Genomic DNA, 15,292 nt, shown 5'->3' with positions numbered 1-15,292 from the left:
GAATGAAGGTGGAATGGAGAGATACCCAACTCTAGAGTTTTTCTCTGCCCTCCACACACTTACATCATACACACAAACCGTACTAAAAATTGAAATAATAATAATTCAGACAAATCTGACTTCCCGTGGCCCCACTTTTCCATTCCAAAGAGGAGGTGGGTCTGAGGCCTTCCTGGTGGTCATAACTAGCGCCTCCTCAAGCTGCCACCCTTCACACACCTCTTCTCAGCCTTTTGTTCTGTGGCTTGGGGTGCGTGTGTGTGTGTGTGTGTGTGTGTGTGTGTGTGTGTGAGAGAGAGAGAGAGAGAGAGAGGACGCATACCTACATTTACTGAAAGCTGGCAATCAGCGTGTCTAGACCCAGCAGTGATGCACACATGGGCTGCACCCCGCCATCCTCATCCTGGAAGTATTATTAGAAATTAGCATCTTAGAATGTACAGAGTCAGCCTTTTGCCTTTGCCCTTTTTCTTGAGTCTAGCTGACACATAGTCCCATGAACAAGTTGGAGAGTTGTTGAATGCTCCCTGTGCTTAGGATGCTCTGGCTTGTAGGATGGGATCTATAGTAAACACTCACTTTGATAGGTGATGTCTTATGACCTCTTAAGTGCCTGCGACTCCAAGCACAGTCCACATCATGAGGACGTGGCAATGGATGGGATTGGATATTGCCCAGGGCATTTGGTGGGAGCTAAGGAATGCTTTGAGGAATGGCTGTGTGACAACCCTGCCCCCACTCCCATTTTGTCCCTGATGGCTTCGTCAGTAAGTTTGCTAATTTACAATATCAGTGTCTGCAGTTCATTGGCAGCATAGCCTGAAGCTAGCCACTTATGCCTTGAGACACTCAAAATCCTCTCACATAAACCGGGGCCATTTGATGAAACCTGAGTGGTTTTGAGGACTGAATAACATCTGTGAAGTTTGTTTATTTAATATTCCATCCTTATTGATATTTTAATGAGTCCACATTTTATTCAAATCCTTTAAATTTCACCTGTATCAGAATAATCCTGTCTATTTGTTGTTTTTTTCTGTGTGGCTTAGTATATAAGTCTTGAAACAGAACAATAGCAATTGTGTGTGTGTATTTATATATGCATGTGTGTGTATCTACTTATTTTTATTTGGCTCAATGTTTAATTCCAGCTACAGACCTCATTGGCCCATCCAGTTGGTGATACCCCCACTCCCCCAGGCATCTTTGGCACAAGGATCTGTTTGTCATTGGCTAATATGCAAAAGAAACCCAGGTGTATCTTAACTTCAAAGCCCAGGTTCTTAAAATAAAACAAAACAAAAACAAGAAAATAAAAACATTTTCATGCAGTTTGTATTATACATTGATCATGAATATACATATTCCCTTCTAGCCCCACCTTCTCTTCACCCTTTCTTCTCTTCCAGCTGTCTTCGTTACTCCCTAGATAGCTTCACCTCTGCATTCATTTTATATGTTCAGGAATAACTTATTGTGACAACATAAAATGTAGGAACAACAAGAAAACCTACTTGTCTTTCTGAGACTGGCTTAATTCAAGTAATATTATTATGTCCAGTTGTATCATTTTTCTGCAAATGTTACAACGCCATTCTTTCTTATTATGGAAAGTAATATCTTTGTGCATACATCCACAGTTTTGTCCATCCATTCTTCTGTTATTGGACACTTAGCTTGGCTCCATTATTTAGCAGTTGTGAAAAGTACTATCCATAATAAGCATTGATGTGCAAGTGTCTCTCTGACAAGTTGACCTAGAGCCCTTTAAGTAAATAGCCAGGAGTTATAGGGCTGACTCATTTGGAAGATCTGTACTCAAGTTTTTGAGCAAGCTCTGTACCGATTTGCATAATGGCTAGACAAGTTTACATTCCCATCAGCGTGTGTAAAAGGTTCCCCTTTGCCCACATCCTTACTAGAATTTGCTGCTGATTTCCTAATGACTGTCTTCTGACTGGGATAAGATAGAATCTCAAGTAGTTTTAACTTCATGGCTAGTGAAGTTGAACATTTTTCATGTTTTTTAAAATACTGTCTTAAAACTTCATCCATAAATACTTTATCTACATCTGCCTGCCTCTCCCCCTTTCTTCCCCCTCTCCCTCCCAAATTCATGACCTCTTCTTTTTTAATTATTATTGTTATATCTATATGTATATGTATGTGTGTACACACACACACACACAAATGTATGTACAGCCTGCTGAGTCTATTTTGCATTGCCCATAGATACATGGGTCCAGGGATGACCACTTGGTATTGAACAGCCTATGTAGGAGCTTGTTCTGCAGGAAAATGATTTTTCTTCTTTCAGTAGCCATTGGCCACCTGTAGTCCTTTATCTAGGGGTGGGACCTTGCGGAATTTCCCCTGTCCACATTGTTATGTCACCTGGTAGTATCATTATGCTGGTCTTGGTCAGGCAGACATATTGGTGAGTGTTCATGGTTGCACTTCTCCTGTCTTTTCTAGGGGGCACTATGGAGCAGCTGGCATCCTGGTCCCCTCTTTGATATTCCCTGAGCTATCAGTGTAGGACTTACCTTGCAGATCTCTGCATCTAATCAGCTGTGTATCCCTAGAGCAGTCTCCATCTGTTGCAAATAGAAGCTTTGTAGGAGGCAGGGCCATGGACTGACCAGGGCTGGGCTGTGTGACTAAGTGTTGAGGCTGGCATGGATGGGTGGGCTCCAGGTAACACATCTGGCTTGGAGGACGGCACATGTCTATTAGCAATCAGTATTTAATCTCTTGTGAGTTGTCTGTTCATTTTACTAGCCTGTTTGTTGACTAGGTTGTTTGATTTCTTTCTTGTGTGTGTTAAGGTAGGGTGAGGTCAACATTGGGCTTCTTCGATTATTCTTTCTTTTCTCTTTATCCATCAGTGAACCTGGAGCACATTTATTCAGCTTGGTTGGACAGTCAATGAACTCCAAGGGTCTGATGTCTCCATTTCTCTTGTTCTGGGGTCTCAGATGGGCACTGCCACACCTGGCTTTTATGCAGGTATCAGGGACTTGAATGCAGATCATTATCTATGGCAGGCCCTCTAACAGCCTCTGGATTGTTTGATTATTTATAGTTGAATTTTCTGAGTTCTTTAAATGTTTTGGATGCTGCTCGTCCATCAGGTGCATGACTAGCCAAGTTTTCTCTCATCCTGCATTCTATCTTTTCACTTAGTTACTGTTGCAGTTGCTGTAGTGACCCAGGAGGTCACTTAGTGGGTTGTTGACCTTGTTTTCCATAGCAATTTAAGTCCTGTTCAGAAAACCTATCCGTGTATCCACATCTTAAAGTATCTTCCTTATTTTTTACTCTCATAGTTTGAGGTTTAGATCTTTTGGTTTTTGTTGTTGCTTTGTTTTGTTTTTCAAGACAGGATTTCTCTGTGTAGCCCTGGCTGCTCTGAAACTCACTCTGTAGACTAGGTTGGCCTTGAACTCAGAGATCTGTCTCCCTCTGCCTCCAGAGTGCTAGGATTAAAGGCCTGCGCCTCCAGCAGCTGGTGAGTTTTAGATCCTGTGTTAAGGCCATGTGTTCATTTTTGTGAGGGTGAGAGATGAACATCTGGATTTATTTTTTTTTACATTAGACATCGAGTACTTATTGAAGAGATTCTTTTCTCTAAAGAATATTTTTGGCTTCTTTGCCAAAGGTCAGGTGGTTGCCTGGGTTTACATCTGGAGCTTCTGTTGTCTCCGTCTGCTTTTGTGCCCGCACTAGGCTGGTTTTGTTACTGTGGCTCTGGATTTGAAATCAAATATGATATTTCCAGCATTATTCTTCTTGTTCAGGAATGCTTTGGGTATCTGGAGTCTTTTGTTCTTATGAATGAAGATTTTTTTTTCTCTTTCTGAGAATAATGGCATTGGGATTTGGATGGGGATTGCACTGGATCTATAGACTGCTTTTAATAAGATAGTTATTTTTACAATACTATCTCTTCCAGTCCATGAACATGCCTGGGGAACATGGCAGCAGGCAGGCAGGCAGGCCTGACACTGGAGTAGTAGGCGAAAGCTTACATCAGACCTACAAGCAGGAGGCAGAGAGCACAAGAAGGAAAATGAGAATCCTGAGAATGCCGTGGGCTTTTGAACCGTGAAAACCCAACCCCAGTGACACATCTCCAACAAGTTCATATCTACTAATCCTTCTCAAACAGTTCCACCAACTGGGGACTAATTATGCATATGAGCCTCTGGGGGCATTGTCATTTGAACCACAAGAGACTAGGATGCTGTTCTCTAATCATGGCTCTCGGGGCTGTTTTTGTTCTCATTTTCCCCACCCTGGCGTGTGTTCTTGGTGGACATTTTATGAAATTCTGTTATAACAGTGGATAGAGATGCACTAGCTGTGTGGTTGAACGCGTGGTCTGCTCTTTTTCATTTTGAAGTTATATTTGCCGTACTGCCTCTTGCCTTTAATAGAATCAGAGATAAAATAGCTTGAAGTTGATAAGAGTAAGGTGAAAATTGTTTGTCCGTACCAATAGCTAATGCTTATTAAGTGATTGTTGGATAATAGGTACCAACTAAATACTTTTGGTTAGCATGTTGGTTGATCCTTGAATCTACCAAGGCATGTGTTGCCCCTTTTCAGACTTTGTAAATTTTATGTGTGTTACACTTGGAAAGAGTCTGTGCTTAGAAGCAGGGAGATTTCTGTAGCGCCGTCAGAACTGGGCTTCCTTCAATGAGTGGTCTCTGGCTTAAAGCTTTCAACAGTTGCTTCTGTTTTCTATTATTGTTGAAACTTTTATAAGGCAGAATTGCACATTCGACTGAAATATGAACACTGAAGTTCATCATATTGGTCATTAGCACAGCACTTGTATTGGGTGCGGCATCCAGCATAGCTCCTGGGATGCTCCTGACTGGGAAAGCAAGGGGATGAAGAAAAGGCAAGCACATAGAGAAGCTTGCATGCAGCTGAACACAGAGGAGGCATTGCATACAGAAAACAAGGTAGCAGGTTTCTGGAATACACCAGCATCCAGGAGGCAAGTTTAGATAATCTTGGTAGGAGTGGTGCCTAGGCATCAATATGGGGTCAGAGGAGCTATGGTGGACATTTTCTGCACATTATCAACATTCACATCTGGACTTAGAGGAAGGCCTTGCCATCCCTCTGAGCCTCAGGGATTGGGGGGCTTTGCCATTTTCCCCTGTGGCTGAGGGGTTGGAGTTTTTGACATGGCTGTACCCATGTCAACAGCACGTATCACTCAGGACATTCTCCATTCCCCACAATTGTGGGTACATAAACTACATGTTACTTAGATTAAAATTATTGTTTTGGGGGGAAGTCCTTGTATTGAAGCTAAAATTCTCATACTTTACAGTGAAAAATTATGTAGTTATTTATTTCCTATCTTTGGAAATGTAAAAATTCTGTCTATTGCTCCTCATAGCAGAGTAGATCTTAAAATGTCAAATGGTAATGGTTTCCCTGTTTGTTCTTTGGTTTTCTCCCAGATTAAATTCTCCACATGAATTTTGTATCTTCAATTTTTAATGTCTTTTTTCTTGATTCATGTGTATATTTTTGGATTGTAGAAATTGCCCATCTCCTTGTCATATCTTAGCCTATGTTCTGAGAACTCCATATGGGCCAAGTTTTTGAGTATCAGGTACTTGTGAAGGATTCAGATGAGCGAATCTTACTGTCCCTTCAGTATTGTCCCAAGGTCACTATCGATGTTCTGGGACTTTTCCTTGTATTCCTCATTACCCTGTTAAATTTTTAGCTATTGGAGTTCTTTGACTCTGCCGCTTCCTGGCTGTGACACTGGGATGCTGTTGCATCCCCTTGCCTGTGTGATTGTCTGTGAAATGAGCGGAGTGTAATAGCATCCTGTTGGCAGAACACCAGCATCCACTGTAAAGAACGTGTGGAGACTGAGTGCTCATCCAGGCTTAGCACGGCGGAAGGGATCATCACAGTTCTGCCTGTATTTCTTCCAGAGGTGGCCAGGGGCTGGGAGAGCACTGTGGTGGGGCTGAGCTGGAGCACTGAGGTGGCCCACTAAGCCAGCCTTAGACAGTGATCACAAAAGAATTTCTCAGGGGTTGTCCTGCCCCCAACAAATTAGCCAAGAGGAAGAAGGGAAAGCAGGATGCTTCGCTAGAGAGGCTGGAGGGTTTTCACAAGAGATGGGGCCTGAAGTGAGGGAGATGAACGGAAGAGCAGATGGGGACCAGTCATGGAGCTCTTGCTGTTCCTGGGAAATGGGAACCCACGGAAGAATCCACGTGGAACAGGATCCATGCTGACTCATGGAAACAGAATTTCACTGGAGATTCAGAGGGACCTCTGAGGAGGTGTGCTGAGGGTTCCTAGGGGTGGAGAATGGTAGGGTCGGGAGAGATTGGGAGGGCAGCACTGTTACATCACTCTTGCTTTTTAATTCCTGGGCCATTTGAAGCAAAACCAAAGAAAGGCAAGGCTGTCTGTACGTGGACTAGATTAGCTGCAGTGTGGGGTTTTCACATGGAGAAAAGTCTGCTGAGGCAGTAGTGCGAGGCTCTCATCACTGTGGTTCTCTCTGCTCTGTGTGTGTGTGTGTGTGTGTGTGTGTGTGCGTGCGTGCGTGCGTGTGTGCGTGTGTGTGTGTGTGTGTGTGTGTGTGTGTAGCAGGAAGTGTGGATCTGATGGAACAGTAAAGATAAGTTCTCTGGTTTCCTAGAAATACAAAGTTGTCTTTCTTCGCAGCATGTGATGAAAATACCATTTTTTTTCTTCTGATTTTCCTCTTGTTAGCTTTGTGTCTGGGGTTGTATTTTCTTTCTTTTTTTCTTGACTGCTTTCTAATTCTCTGTCGAGATATGTGGTTAGTAGTTTAAAAAAAAATGAAAATGCATCAGAAAATGATTCACATGGAAAGTCTTCACTCCTAAGTATGTGCATATAAACAGGAAATATGTACCATAGCAACCGACTGCTGGCTTTGACTGGAGGAAGAGTCATAGAAATACAGCTGTGCTGGGGTGGGGGGCAGCCATGAAGTGAGCGTCTGTTTTCTAGAGTGAGGAGAGACCTTTCTTTGCCATCTCATCTGGAATCACTTCCATCCTAGAGAGCAATTTGGATGCTGGGGCTTACAGACCAAGTGAACAGGTGCATAGCTAAGAATGCGCCAGAAAGTGACTGTTTTGGAATCTGTACAGACCTTATTAAAATGTGCTGAAAGGTGTGATCCTTCACCGTTCCCAGAACAGCCTTACCTAATGTTGGAGGCATGAAGACAAAAAGAGGCAGCTAGAGCTGATCTTCCATTTCCACACTAAATACAGGCACTGCATTCACGAAGCCTCCGGCAGTAGACAACAGGTGGCCAAGACCGTGACCCATGAGAGAAGAGGGTAATTTAAGGGTCCCCTGTCCTGTCCTGGTATTTGGCTTGTGCCCATTTTCTGCCGAAGTAGATGTGGCCGGCACCGGGAGAGCCTGCTGTCTCATAGCATGGAGGTGGCAGGTCTCTCAGGGCCTCTGAGGCTGGAATTCACCCAGCAAGATAATGGAGAAACAAACTGTTGAGGGTTGAGGTATCCATAAGATCATGGATAGCAGAGAGTAGCTGCATCCAGGCAGAGAACAGAGAGACAGGTGCAGGAAGGTGTGTTCCTTGAGCACCTGAGCCATGCTGGCGACAGATTGGATCAGCCACATCTCAAGGAGTAAGGACAGGACTGTTGAGGAAGGCCACTTGCTGGTGCTAGGGATTTAAGGATCAACGTGGATCCATCTTAAACAAATGTAGATCCTGGAGTCACAGTTGGTGAGGTCTACCAGTAAGTTAGCTGCCACAGCTGAACTGAGCCCCTCAACTTGTCTACTTCTTGGTAGAAAGGAGCACGTGGCTCATAATTAGGACGAAGGTCAACAAGGTGAAGCAGGCTGCCTGGAACCGTCATTGAGGGTCCGGTCTCTTGTTCTTCTTGGAAAAGACCCTCGGACTCTTTGGAGAAATGATTTCATCCAGAACAGAGAAAGGACAGATACAAGATTAAGTCCTGAACATTTTTTAATGTGAGCAAGAAATAAAAATAAGGAAAACTAAGTATGTTGAAAATACATAGCAGACATCTTGAGGGGCTCTCCCTGGCTAGGTCTGAATTCCAATGTAAAGCGCAGGAATGAAGTAGGGATTTGTCATGAGAAAGCAGGACTCATGTGTTTGTACTGAGCCCAGCTGCTTCACTGGGTGAACAAGGATGGAGAGTGCTGATAACGAACCAGTAGTAACGTGGAAGGAACGCTGGAGTCGGTGCGCTGTAGCTGCCTGTAAGTATGGAACAGGAAGACGTCAGGATACCTGGGAAATTTTCCCCTCTTCACCTCTCCTCTGTCTTAGGCAGGGGTTTACTATGTATCTCAGGCTGGCCTTGAACTCATGATCCCCCTGCCTCAGTTTTCCAAGTGTTGCTGTGACAGAGGGCAGGAGAGGGGATTTTGAGGTGTAGGACAAGGTATTTGGATGGTAATAAAGTGTTTCCCCCAAGATGAAGTATTTGTTGTAAGGCGAAGTGCCGTGATTTCTTTTTATTGAATAAAATGGGTATTACTTTGGGGTCAAGATAGACCTTGTACCTTCAGAGGTGATATTCAGAGAGTTTCTCACTTAGGGAATTTTCCAGCTGAGCAATCATAAGCCATTCTGATTCATCCAGAATTACCCGAGGAAAGGTCAGACAAGCTGAAATAGAAATGCTCCATCAATTTAAAAGGGAGGAACTACATTCTTCTCAAGGTGTTGTGGCAACAAAGAGGTGCTGTGTGTGTTTCACGTTACAGAAAAATAGGAGTGAAGTACTTTATCTAACCCTGGTATGTATCCTGAATTGGAAGAAGTCTCATAAAATTTTTGTTTATTAGGGCAACTGAATACAGAGTGAATTAAAGCATCTGGGTCAGTGGTGCCAAGGTTGAAGACTGTGTTGCAATTGTGTAAGAGTATCTCTAGTCTTTGGGAATAATCTCTGAAGTTCTTTGAGAAAAGGGGCTGTGATGTGTGAAATTGATCTTCATGTGACTCAAGACAAAAGTGCTCAATGTGTGTGTGGGAGAGAGCAAGAGAATGTTCAGCTGTGATAAATATGACTTTCAGGGCAAAGGAATACTGGGTATGTGAGAAAGATAACGGTTCAGTTACCCTGGTATGGATTTTCTACTCCAAGGGTAGACAAAGGCGTTTCTCCATCTGTCAGGTGAAAAGTTAGACCAGCAGATCTCATGCAAGAAGAAACAATATTGGTTCCAGCTCCTAAGGGCTGGGTTCAGGAGCCACAGAGGATGGGGAAATTGAACCCAAGACTTCGGCATGTTAGGCCAGCGCTCTGCCGGCTAAGCTGTATGCCAGCCTTTCTCATTTCTTCTGGTAGCTGAGTGGTTTGGGAGGAAGTTTTCTAACCATTGAGAACTTCAACTACTACTACATTTAAAAAGAATATTCCCCAGAAATATCATATCCTCCGGATTGTGGGGTTCCAATGAGGAAATGCACACCACTGCTCTTTGGAAATTAGAATAATTTCTTCCACAAACACTGGCTTACTACTTAGAGTTTTGATTATAGATGAAAAATGGCTCAGGCCAAACTAGAGATTTCCCTTAATTTGGGTGGTCATTTCTCCTCTTAAAATGGTGAAGATTTTACCCAATTTAATGAGTTTCTTTCTGTAATGGACACTTTGGTTCCTTTGTTGACTTCTCTCTCATTTCCTGCCTTTGTTATTCTAGGCAAAGCTTCTGTGGCTGAAGGAGCTGCGACCTTCCCAGCACAGTGCAGCTGGAGTGCAGCAGGGTGTGTGTGTAAGAGGTAGCACAGGTAAGTGAAATTGCTCCTCATTTATCTGAGTCCTAGTGTCCGACCCTGGTGGCCGTGAGAGAATGTCGTCTTTTGTGGTATCTCAAGGAAAAATCAGCTAAGGAGATGTACCAGGCTTTTTCTTTGTTTGGGGCTAGCATCCAGCTCTCAAATCATGACACAGAGACTTCTTATTAGTGATGCATGCTCAGCCTATTTAGTCTTGTTTCTGGCTAGTCCTTTTAACTTAAGTCAAGCTATTTCTCTTTATCTACTTTCCTTGGGGCTTTTCCCTTTTCTTTCTGTATGTTCTACTTTACCTGCTTCTTCTGTGTCTATCAGACACAGTGGCTGCCTGGCTGGCTGGCCTCGGGTATCTCTCTCTTTCTCCCTGGTTCTTTCCTCTCTTCTTCTCTCCTCTTCTGAGTCAAGATTTCCTGTAGGAGGAGGCTGCTTGTTTGTCCTGGCTGCCCAGAACCTAAATAACCACACAGAAACTATATTAATTAAAACACTGCTTGGCCCATTAGCTCTAGCTTCATATTGGCTAACTCTTATATCTTAATTTAATCCATTTCTATTAATCTGTATATCGCCACATGGCAGTGGCTTATCGGGAAAGATTCAGCAGGTCTGACTCTGGCAGCTCCATGGTGTCTCTCCCTCTGCCTTCCTTTTCCCAGCATTCAGTCTAGTCCCCCCACCTCCCGTTTACCTAAGTTCTGCCCTATCAATAGGCCAAGGCAGTTTCTTTATTCATTAACCAATAAAAGCAACACATAGACAGAAGGATATCCCACACCAATTTCACCTCCTACTTATTCACCTCCTGCTCTGCCTGCCAGCCTCACGTATCTCTCTTCTGCCGTTCAGCTTTCTATTAGACCAATCAGGTTCCTCAGGCAGGAAAGGTGAAACAGCAACACATCTTTACATAATTAAACAAATGTAACACACCTTTACACAGTTAAAGTAATATTCCACAGCATAAACAAATGTAATACATCTTTAAATAGTTAAATATTTCATAACAAGGAAAGGCCATTATCTTCTGTGGAGGGTCAGGAAAGGCACTGGAGAGGCCAGCTTGTCTGTTAGAGGAGGCAAGCAGTGTGGTTAGGCAGAATGACAGACTGCACACAGGAAACAGTCTCCTCCTGAGTCATACAAGCCCCAGGATTTTGAAAGATTTCAGAAAGGCTCAGGGATATCATCCAGGGGCAGTCCCCTTTTGTCCAGGTTTGCTTTCAACTGAAGTCTCTTTCTTAGAAGATTACAGTTAGCAAATGTGCTGCCTTCCTTGCATTTGGGCAGCTTATGCCAGGGCTGCTAACACTGCTAGGGAGGTGGAATAAAGGCCTTCACGGCGTGTATTGGTTAATGCCATAAAGATAACTCAGAAGGCATCAAAACATGTCAATGCCACATTAAGGAATGGAAGCAGAGCAGCTTCTCCTTAATTTTAGCAAATGCAAGCCCAAATTCCAACCCCCACTACCCTCCTTGCACCTTCTTACTGTAGTTTGTGGTTGCTGGCCGACCTGTAATCTGTCTGTTTTGGGTGTCTGTGCCTGACGTCTGTGACTTGTGCTCATGTGTGTCTGAATCTGTGCCTGTCCCTACAGAGGGATTTGTTTTGAATTTACTGAACAGCAGGACATGGAAAGGAAGGGATTCTTTACAGTATCTCTAGCAGAGTCTTACAAGGAGAAGTTACTTTATTGACCCCCGTGACACAGAAGAGCATTTAAAAGTACCAGCAATGCTGTCAAGACAAATTCCTATGCTGCTTCCAGCATCTATGGTGGTGATTGGTTTTAAGGTCCTTCCAGCCTGTTGGCTGTTTATCACCGCATACACATACACACATAACATTATTCTGAGTCAGGGGTGTGGGAGAGCACATACTTCAAGATTAAAGCTGTGCACTTAGCTTAATTTCTAAAAGCTTGCATGGGAAATCTAAGATGTAATAAGGTATGTTACTGTCTTCTCTTAAAGGCGGGTTAAAGACAAATAGGCTGAGCACACAGTAGGCTAGAAGGCCAAGTACACAGCCTTAAATGATTCCAAGCAGTATGATTAACCTAGCTGCAAAGTCCAGCAAAAGTTCAGATCCTTTGGGGTCAATAGATATTTTCAGAAAAATGTATTGCTATGACCTAGAATATAAAAGCTAACTGTATGACCTAAATAGTGTCTCCATGTCTCTGTCAGTTGCCAATCTAGCATAACTACTATGCCTGGTGTAATTACTATATATATATACCTGCGGTATACATAAAGACAGTTCTGCCAAGTTTTGCATATTTTCAGGCTTGATAAGAATGATATATTTCATGTAACATTTTTACAACTTGCCTTTTTTTGCTTGGGTGTGTTCTGTGATTGTTGTGTGTAACTGTAATGAATCAACTTTTATTGCTAGAACAGGACCTGCAGGTAGAATCTGTAACATGAAGGGCCAGGCCTGCTTGTTTGGGTTTTTGTCCTGCCAGGTACCCCACAACTGTTTAGCCGCAAAGAAAATCACACGTAGATCTCTATAAATTATAAGCTGATTGGCCCATTAGCTCTAGCCTCTCACTGGCTAACTCTCACATCTTTTTTTTTAAATATTTATTTATTTATTTATTATGTATACAATATTCTGTCTGTGTGTATGTCTGTAGGCCAGAAGAGGGCACCAGACCTCATTACAGATGGTTGTGAGCCACTATGTGGTTGCTGGGAATTGAACTCAGGACCTTTGGAAGAGCAGGCAATGCTCTTAACCACTGAGCCATCTCTCCAGCCCCCTAACTCTCACATCTTGATTAACCCATTTTTCTGATCTATGTTAGCCATGTGGCTCAGTACCTTTTTCAGTGGAGCAGCTCACATCTTGCTGCTCCAGTGGTCTGGGAAGGAGTGGGAGGAATCAACTTCCTCCTTCCCAGAATTCTCCTGTTCTCATTACATCATTTCTACTTCCTGTCTGGTTTTCCCGCCTATATTTTTTGCCTTGCCGTCAGCGTTTATTTATAACATGATTGACAGAATACAGACAATTTTCCCACACCAAGAATCCATTGCAGTTCATCTGTGGTCTCGCTTCCCTCCAAAAATCTGGTATTTTTGTTGCCCTCCTAGTATGTGAGGTCCTATATTCTAATTTGCTCTTCTTGGTGAATCATGAGATTGAGCACCTTTTGTTTGGAGAACAGAGCTCACAATTTCAACAGAGATAACACTTTTCAGTCTTTCCTTCTCCCATCTTCTGGCCTCAGCTCCTATTCTGGCCTGGGTCTTTCTCTGTAGCCCAGGCTGCCTAGAACTTGAGATCCTCCTACCTCGTCTCCTGAGAGCTGTGTTGGCTTCTTTCATTCTTCCCATGTAGGATGGATGCAGCTTATCTCCCTTTTGTTTATTGGATATAATGGAACATTGTTGTTTCCTGTGTGGTCCATTTCCATTGCTTCGGATCGAAGTTTCTGTTAGTTCATGTCCTTATTCAATTCCCATTTTCCTTTATGTGTTGAATTTCTCTTCTAATAATTGTCCTGAATGTTCTACAGACACTTGGCAGTTAAAAAAGCTCAGTCAGCATCTCAAGTATTCCGACTCCATTCCAGAATAATATAAAACTCACAGGGCCACTAATGTTCTTTCTGAACTTAGATGATTTTGTCAAACTTATATAATTGTGTCACTGTAAAAAATAAACTCGTAATTTTAGGACAGTTTTTATTCGTTTTTAACTCAACACCTTTACCACGTCTTCCATTTTTCTTTTTCCACCCTGTGCCATTCTTCCGTCTTATCAGCTTGTCCTCCCTCTTCAGAAGGAGAGTCCTTTTTTGTTTGGTTTTAGTTTCTGGAATGTCTGATTCTCACTCTTCCATTTCTCGGATTACAATTACTTCCAGATGGCCTTGTAAACACACTCCCCCATTGTGCCAGTACTGACTTTCTTGTCAGTTTAAGACATCTGTGAGGCTTTTGTTTGCTGCTCTTTAGTGAATGGCTTAACTTACTCCAAGGTTGTCTTTGGTGATGTGCAGTTCTGTGTTTTTGACATGTTTTTAATTGTGCATTTCATGTATCTGCAGATTTCTTGTTGTTTATCAGTCCTGAAAATGCCCTGGCTATTAGTGTTCTAAACATGGTCTCCTCCTTATCCTGTCATTTTGACAGGTTAAGTGAATGTCAGAGCTTCTTTTTCCTCTCAGCACCTTTAAGTTCTATTTGATGTCTGCTTTCTTTTCTGCTGCATTTTGTTGACTCCCTCAAGGTTGAACTTCTATTTAATAATTTTCTCTTCTGCTGTATTGAAGTTTTCTTTGAGATCTTACTATTAATGATCTTATATTCTCTTTTTCAAAAGTGCTATTTCTGCTTTCAATATCTGTGAGAATATCTTTGATGAGGTCTTTCTGCTTTATTTCTTATTTTTAACCAACAATAAATAGTCATTTCATACCTTATATTAGTTAATAGCAGGATTTAAGCTCCTGAGTACTCTAAATGAGTCTGTTTTCTTCTTCCCTGATGTGCAGGTTGAGTTTGTTATTTGTTAATAATACAAATGAGGCTTTTATCTGAGAAGATCACAGGTAACAATACCAGCTGTCTAGGTTGGAGTCACCTGGAGATCCCGACTGTCTGGGATGCAGAGGCAGGAGGATTGTCAGAGCCATTGTTCTAACCCCATCCAGGCTAGTTCATCCAAGCATGATGTCACTTCTTAGAGTCCCAGCTCTTGGGAAGCCGAGACATGAGAATTACTGCATTTTATGTCATCCTGTGCTACACAATGAATTCTAGGCCAGTCTGGGCTATGCAACAGTGAGACTCGTTTCTTACCTCACCCTGCCTTACCACGTCACTTGATAATTCTATCTTGGAATCTCAAGGTATACCTTCTGCAGACTACAGACCCAGGACCATTTTTTGCTTGCTTGCTTGCTTGCTTGTTTCCAGGAGTATCTGGAAGGCAGGATGTCTAGATTCTCTCCACTGTACCTGAAGTCTTAGCTGTCTCCCTCAGCTCCGTCATTCTGCTGAGTTTACTCTTCAAGAATCTTGGCCTAAGTTTCAGTGCACGGCTGCTGCCATGTTCTCGCAGATCTGGTGTTTGTACCCGAAGCTAACCCTTGCATGAAGTCCGTTTTAAAACATCATTTTCTAGCTTTTCTCCAAAATTATTGTACAGCAGAAATCTACCCCAGGTCCTGTCTTAGGAGTGCCCACGTGATTAGAACACACACAAGAAAGCAAAGCAATGCTTCCTCAGGCCCCATCTGTGTTCTGTTCAAGTGTCACTTTCTTTCTATCCAGACTATGACACATATAAGATTCAACAGTGGGCTCTGCCTGTGGATGCCTTTCTTCTTCACATGGAGTGGAGAAAGAAGCAGTTTGCTAGTGTGAATCCGAGGTCTCATTTGTGTGCGCACCCTCGGTGTTTAGCCTGTCCTCTGTTAGGTGTGGAAG

General features: G+C 42.9%; 1 protein-coding gene across 7 annotated transcripts in view; it reads left to right on the top strand.

Annotated features, from left to right (window-relative positions):
* Sgms1 (sphingomyelin synthase 1) overlaps positions 1–15,292 on the top strand; it is a 260,799-nt gene that overhangs the window by 77,892 nt on the left and 167,615 nt on the right. For all 7 annotated transcript variants that reach the window (XM_075973840.1, XM_075973838.1, XM_075973839.1 and 4 more), the window contains exon 3: positions 9,751–9,838. The gene's annotated coding sequence lies outside the window, so the exon portion shown is untranslated. The remainder of the gene's footprint in view (positions 1–9,750; positions 9,839–15,292) is intronic.

This window comes from Microtus pennsylvanicus, chromosome 5, assembly GCF_037038515.1.
Source record: "Microtus pennsylvanicus isolate mMicPen1 chromosome 5, mMicPen1.hap1, whole genome shotgun sequence".
Lineage (NCBI taxonomy): Eukaryota > Metazoa > Chordata > Mammalia > Rodentia > Cricetidae > Microtus > Microtus pennsylvanicus.
Note: the sequence above shows the minus strand (reverse complement) of the source record. Positions and strands in the feature narration are given on the sequence as shown.